The sequence below is a fragment of the Convolutriloba macropyga genome, chromosome 14 (assembly GCF_964194025.1).
Source record: "Convolutriloba macropyga chromosome 14, txConMacr16.3, whole genome shotgun sequence".
Taxonomy (NCBI): Eukaryota; Metazoa; Xenacoelomorpha; order Acoela; family Convolutidae; genus Convolutriloba; species Convolutriloba macropyga.
In genome coordinates, this window is record NC_134481.1 from 11,098,625 (window position 1) to 11,104,624 (window position 6,000).

General features: G+C 39.6%; 1 protein-coding gene across 7 annotated transcripts in view; it reads left to right on the forward strand.

The window, feature by feature from the left end:
- Window positions 1-6,000, forward strand: part of LOC142353696 (uncharacterized) — a 128,111-nt gene that overhangs the window by 38,514 nt on the left and 83,597 nt on the right. The window contains exon 1 of one of the 7 annotated variants that reach the window (XM_075406016.1): window positions 1,785-1,802. The exons of 5 other annotated variants lie outside the window; for them this stretch is intronic. The gene's annotated coding sequence lies outside the window, so the exon portion shown is untranslated. Of the gene's footprint in view, window positions 1-1,784; window positions 1,803-2,641; window positions 2,825-6,000 lie in introns of those variants that run through there. One more of the 7 variants, XM_075406014.1, reaches the window with a different exon arrangement.

Sequence of the window (6,000 nt, forward strand, 5' to 3'; positions counted from 1 at the left end):
TCATACCGTAATTACCTAGTCTGATATTAGCATCATTAGCGAAAATACCACTAGCATTATCTGTTACAGAAGATTCTATCTCTAGATACGAATCATGTATATTCAAATCATTCCCTTCTCCATCGAGAATTATATTAATATTAGTATTAACTGTTTCATTTTTGCTAGATTTTTAGGTTTCCGCTTTGTAATCTTACTCTTGTGTTTATCAATTTTATAACCATATGTTGTATTCAAATTGAAGTCCATTTTTATTGTAAAATATTGAGCTAAAAAATATAGTTATAGTTAACGCTGGAGTCAAAGTACTAGTTAAAGTTATAGTTATAGTTATGTTTATAGTTATGTTTAAGTTACAATTGTTCCACTAACCTTCCAGCAATAATATCAAAGCCTTCCAAGTGGTCAGATTTGTGAATTTTTTTTAAATAGATGAAACTGCTACAACAGTTGATTGATTCTGGACGATTTGTGCCCACCCTTAAATAATCATCGTTGAGAGTGTCCGTGTCTACAAGTTGTGAAGAGTTTTTTTGCCGCCGAACACCGCCGGCCAAAGCAACCCCTCGCCGAATCATTAAAAAACAGAGGTGGAGGAAAATGAACCTCCCCTCGCTCTTACCTGTTGCATTCCATTTCAGGGGTGTAATGTCGCTATAAACATCGCAAACGTCAACAGCTAGTCTTCGCTAGTTGTTGCAGGGTATAAGTGAGGGTGGCTGCTGGCTCATGGAGGACACTTTTCTAATATCGAAAGTTTTACAATTCTAAATAGAATAGCTCGATAATTTTGTCAGTCGAAAATGACAGTTCAGCTTATCGACTGGAGACTCATTTCGAACTCTTTTTTTTGGGTGATTGAAATCAAACTCAAGGGCCATATATCAGTATAAAGCTCCCCTCTTTCGGGTGAGCCTAAATTGAGCGAAATTTTTAATCACCTCCCCACTCACTGGGTGAGGTGAAACTCATACACTTCCCTACTTTTGCTATTGTGCTTGAAAACATTTAAGTGCTTTGTTTGCAAATACTTGCTTGCAAACCCTCCTTCTTTCTGCTTAAAAGTTAACTTGTTCATTTTGCCAAAACTTTTTTCTATTTTCCGTGGCTGGTACCAGACTGCAGAATTATTAAGAATGTGTTAGTAATCGTGGTAGTTATGTGAAATTATCGCATTGATTGATCATCTTTTAAGCCAGAGAAATGACTCATCATCGGTTCAAAATTTCAACTAGGACTAAAATGGTCTGCACCAAATACATTAGTTCTTTTGATCAAAAAAAATCACAATGAGTTTGACGGCGACAAAGTGTCAATTGTATATTATAGCCTAGTTTATCACATGGAAAAAATTGGATGACTAAAGGATATCAGGTTATTTCTACTGCCATTTCTAATTGCTTTCCTTTCTTCATGTGCTTGTGACGTAATATCAAAGACGCCTGTTATAACAATTTTTTCTAACCCCCCCCCCCCCCCCCCCCAACCGCACGTAGGGTATGAAAGTGTAAAAAGAATATGGCGTCAGTGGCAACAAAGGGCATGGAAAGAATAACAGCTAATGTGGCAAGGTAGAGAAGAGCGAGTAGGTGGTGGGTAATGAGGATAAATAAGGAGATAATGATAAAGGGCCATAATGTCAACAATAAGAATCAACAACAACACACACGTACACACAGACACGTTCCAGAAACCGCCAGCACGCTGGAGCACCAACCTACACGCACCCTTCCCCCCCCCCACACACACACACACACACACGCCCACACACATCTCTGGATTTATACCAACAACATTAACAAGTGGACAGTTCACACTTATTTTGAATTAGGACATCAATTTTATTTGGATATACATATCAAGTGGAATTAGTCTTTGCTTTGGTCTTGGTCTTTGGTACTCTGTGCTTTGTTGGTTTTGGGCAAGAAGTAGGAGCGTGGGTTTGTTGGGAGGGGGGGGGGGGGTGTCTGGAGGGAATTATGAAAAAAAGGTTAAGATCCTTTCTCTTCAAAAAAGAATTTGTTCATTGAATTGTTCTTTTAACTTGTGAACTTGCAAGCAACTAATCAAGTAATTGATATTTTTAATGTTAGTGTCTTTTATAGAGTTATGGAGGTGAGAGGGGGGGGGATAACGTCGTCATTGAGAGAGTGTGGTGTGTGTGTGTGTGTGTGTGTGTGTGTGTGTGCATGTGAGTGTGTGTGTGTGTGTGTGTGTGTGTGCGCGTGTGTGCGCGTGTGCGTGCGTGTGTGTGTGTGTGTGTGTGTATGTATGTGTGTGTGTGTGCGTGCGTGTGTGTGTGTGTGTGTGTGTGTGTGTGTGAGAGAGAGAGAGAGAGAGAGAGAGAGAGAGAGAGAGAGAGAGAGTTTGAGTGCGTGCGTGCGTGCGTGTTGTTTAGGGGAGGGGGTCGTTGTCGAATTCAAAGACAATGATCGCTGATGGCGGCGGTGGCCTTTTTGAAGAAAGGACGCCCACTTGTTTTATATGCCTTTGGGGTGGGTTAGAGGGCTATTTGGGGTCTTTGAGGGTGACGTACGTGAACGAATGATATTTGACTGCGTAAATTTGTGTTCACACTGTGTTAAGAGATGTTTGTGTAGTTAGGGTGGGCCTCGGGGGACCTGAACAAGACAAGAAGATGAGACCAGTCAAGGAAATATCACTTCTGCTTTTTCCCTCCATCCTCTCTTGTTTTCCCACATTTTCAACGATGTTGATGTTGTTTCAATCATCTGACGACTTGGTTTTTATAACCTGTTTCTATTATCTGTTATAACTAAATTCAATGACTTGTTTGATCACACTCGCTTTCAAGAGAAATTCGGTTAATACCTGAGCGTAATATTTCACCTCGTAGAAAAATCAGTGCATATATATGGACGTGTGTGTGTGTGTGTGTGTGTGTGTGTGTGTGTGTGTGTGTGCGTGTGTGTGCGTGTGTGTGTGTGTGTGTATGTGTGTGTATGTGTGTGTGTACGAGTATATGTATGCGAGTTCAAATATATATATATATATATATATATATATATATATATATATACATTTTATATATATATATATATATATATATATACATATATATATATATATATATATATATATATATATATATATTATATATATACATAATATATATATATATATATGTTGTGTGTGTGTGTGTGTATGTGTGTGTGTGTGTGTGTGTGTGTGTGTGTGTGTGTGTGTGTGTGTGCGAGTTTATGTATGCGAGTTCTGTCGTGGTCGATAACACGGGTCAAAGAATTCAATAAGTTGAATTTTAAATTAAATTTTGAACTGAAAATTAGAAAAATTAGCTTGTATTTATAGTGGTTATCTATGCGAAAATATACAGAGAAAATTTAGATTAGCTAAAAATATTTAACATGATTGGCATGTGAGAAGATCTTAACTCCGAATCCCGGAGGTGACTTTCTATTTTCATCAACATTTCATGAGAATCATATACGGCTTGGGTACAATCGAGTTCATTAGTTTGAGGTCAGTGGATGTTAGAATCAGGTTTCTGTTGGTGGGAGAATTTACTTCTGACATATGATTGATAGGTCAATAAGATAATGATAGCGCCAAAACAAAATTAGAATTGAGTTTAGTTTTGTAGCCATTACTTATCGACACAGCAATAAAGTTCGTCAGGTAAGTTCTTCTTTCGTTCTTTGAAACTTTAATAAAACTTCTAAGTTTCTTGATCTTTCATTGAAACCATCACATCCTCCCTCCTTTTTTAAGCAAGTTTGTGGGTAAAGGTTCTCCAAATCTGTCAGGTTGTTTTCTGTTCCTGGTTGATGTTCGTGAAGGCTCTGAGGTTTCCGGTTGTTGGTGCTCTGCAGATGATGTGGCTGCAGAAGCTTCATCTTGATGTGAAGGTCCCACATCTGTGTTCTGAGGTTGTAGTTCTGATTGAGAAATGGTCTCCTCCACTGCTGGTTCAGTTTTCACATTGTCCTCGTCTAGTCTCGCAATTTGGTTGTCGCTCACTAGAATAGTCCGTGCTGAGTTTTCAGGCTGTATGAAAGATGTGTTCAGGCCCTTCCTGATGATGAAGGTAGCAGGAACTGTATTTGTCTTTTCGTTGGCCTTGAATAGAATGGGTTCGCACAAGTCGAAATCTGCTATTGCTGGTAGTCTCACTCTGCGTCCCAACAGGAGTTCAACTGGAGTTTTGCTCCTCGTCTTTGAAGTGTTGCGATGTGTCATCAGTGCCCTTTGCAGGAATGCTCCAAATGACACATTAAGGTTGGGACTCCACGCTTGAAGTGCCCGCTTCACTGTCTGAACTGCTCTTTCAGCTAGTCCATTAGCTCTTGGATGATAGACGGGTGATTCTATTTTCTTAATTCCCAGTGATTCACACCACTGTTTAAGGTCACCACTTACAAATTCAGGACCATTATTAGAAACTAAAGTTTTTGGTATTCCGAAACTTGCAAAGATTTGACTAAGATATATTTTAACTGTTTCTGATGTTCTATTTCCCCGCGGGGAAGGCTTCTATCCAACCAGAACTCGCGTCAACAATTACTAATATATTGCCTTGGTCCTTAACATAACCCCAGTCCATGTGGAGCCGTTCCCAAACGTCGGCTTCTGGCCACGTAGAGACTGTTTTTTCCCAGGCTAGGCCTGTTCAATTGACAATTCTTACATTTACTAACAAAGTGTTGAACGTCTTGGGTAATGCCAGGCCACCAAGCTATCATTCTGACTGATGCCTCAGTTGCATTCTTTCCGGGACGTGTCTCATGCGCTTTTGCCAAAACCAAGTGTCGTAGTTTGGGTGGAATGAAAGGAACAACACCTCTGAAGATGATTCCATTATGTAAAGTAAGTGCATCTTTCTGTTGTTCGAATCCTTTTTTCCGCTTCTGAACATTGTTTCCAATTGCCGCTTTTGATTCGTTTCATTATGTCCTGGAAGAGTCTGTTTGTTCCAAGTTCAGTTTTGATTTCTGCTTGGGTCACCAAATCACTCTGAGCGAAGTAGATGTTATTGATTGCGAAGCACACTCGATCGTTGTCGGATTCGTCTTCGTCAAAATCCATTATGCTCAAAGCATCTGCATGGCGTATCTGCTCCCCTGGTGTGTACTTCAACTCATAGTCGAAACCCATTAGAGCTATTGCCAATCTTGTGATTCTCGCTGATGCTGTCTTCGGGATCTCCTCGTCTGGTGCAAAGAGATATTTGAGTGGTTTGTGGTCAGTCTGTAGGGTAAATTGTCTTCCAAGAAGGAATTGCTTCAATCTTGTGACCACAAAGACAATTGCCAGTGCTTCCCGCTCTATGTTCGAGTAGTTTTGCTCCGCTGGAGTCAATTTTCTCGATACATATATGACTGGATGTCCATCTTGCGAAAAAACCCCGCCAATGGCTTTTTCAGAGGCGTCAGTAGTAATTGTTGCTTCTTTTTGTAGACTATACGGCTGTACTAGTGGGATAGCACATAATTCATTTTTTATGTCTTCAAAGGCTTTTTGTTGCATTTTGCCCCATGAGAAATCGCTATTTCTAATGTTATTTAAGGGTAGCATTTTTGTTGCAAAATCAGGAATCATTCTTCCGTAAAAATTAGCTAGCCCAACAAACGATTCGAGTTGTTTATTGTTAGTTGGTGCTTTTGCATTTTTTATTTTTTCAACATGTTTGGGATCTGGTGCTATTCCCTCCTTTGAAATGGAGTATCCCAAAAAGCTAACGCTATCGACTGGTTTTGAGTTAGATTTTTTCTCATTAATAGTAAAATTTTTCTCACGTAGTCGACTCTTGACTGCAAGCATTCTCTTGTCAAACTGCTCCTTGGTAGTTCCATACACCAACACATCGTCTTGAAAGATCACAACACCTTTGATTCCTTTGAGTGTTGATTCTATACAATTCTGGAAGATTGAAGAAGAGTTTTTCAATCCATGAGGTAGTCGGCACATCTTGAACAGTCCCTGAGATGTGTTGATTGTGCATATATCTTTTGCTTCTTCGTC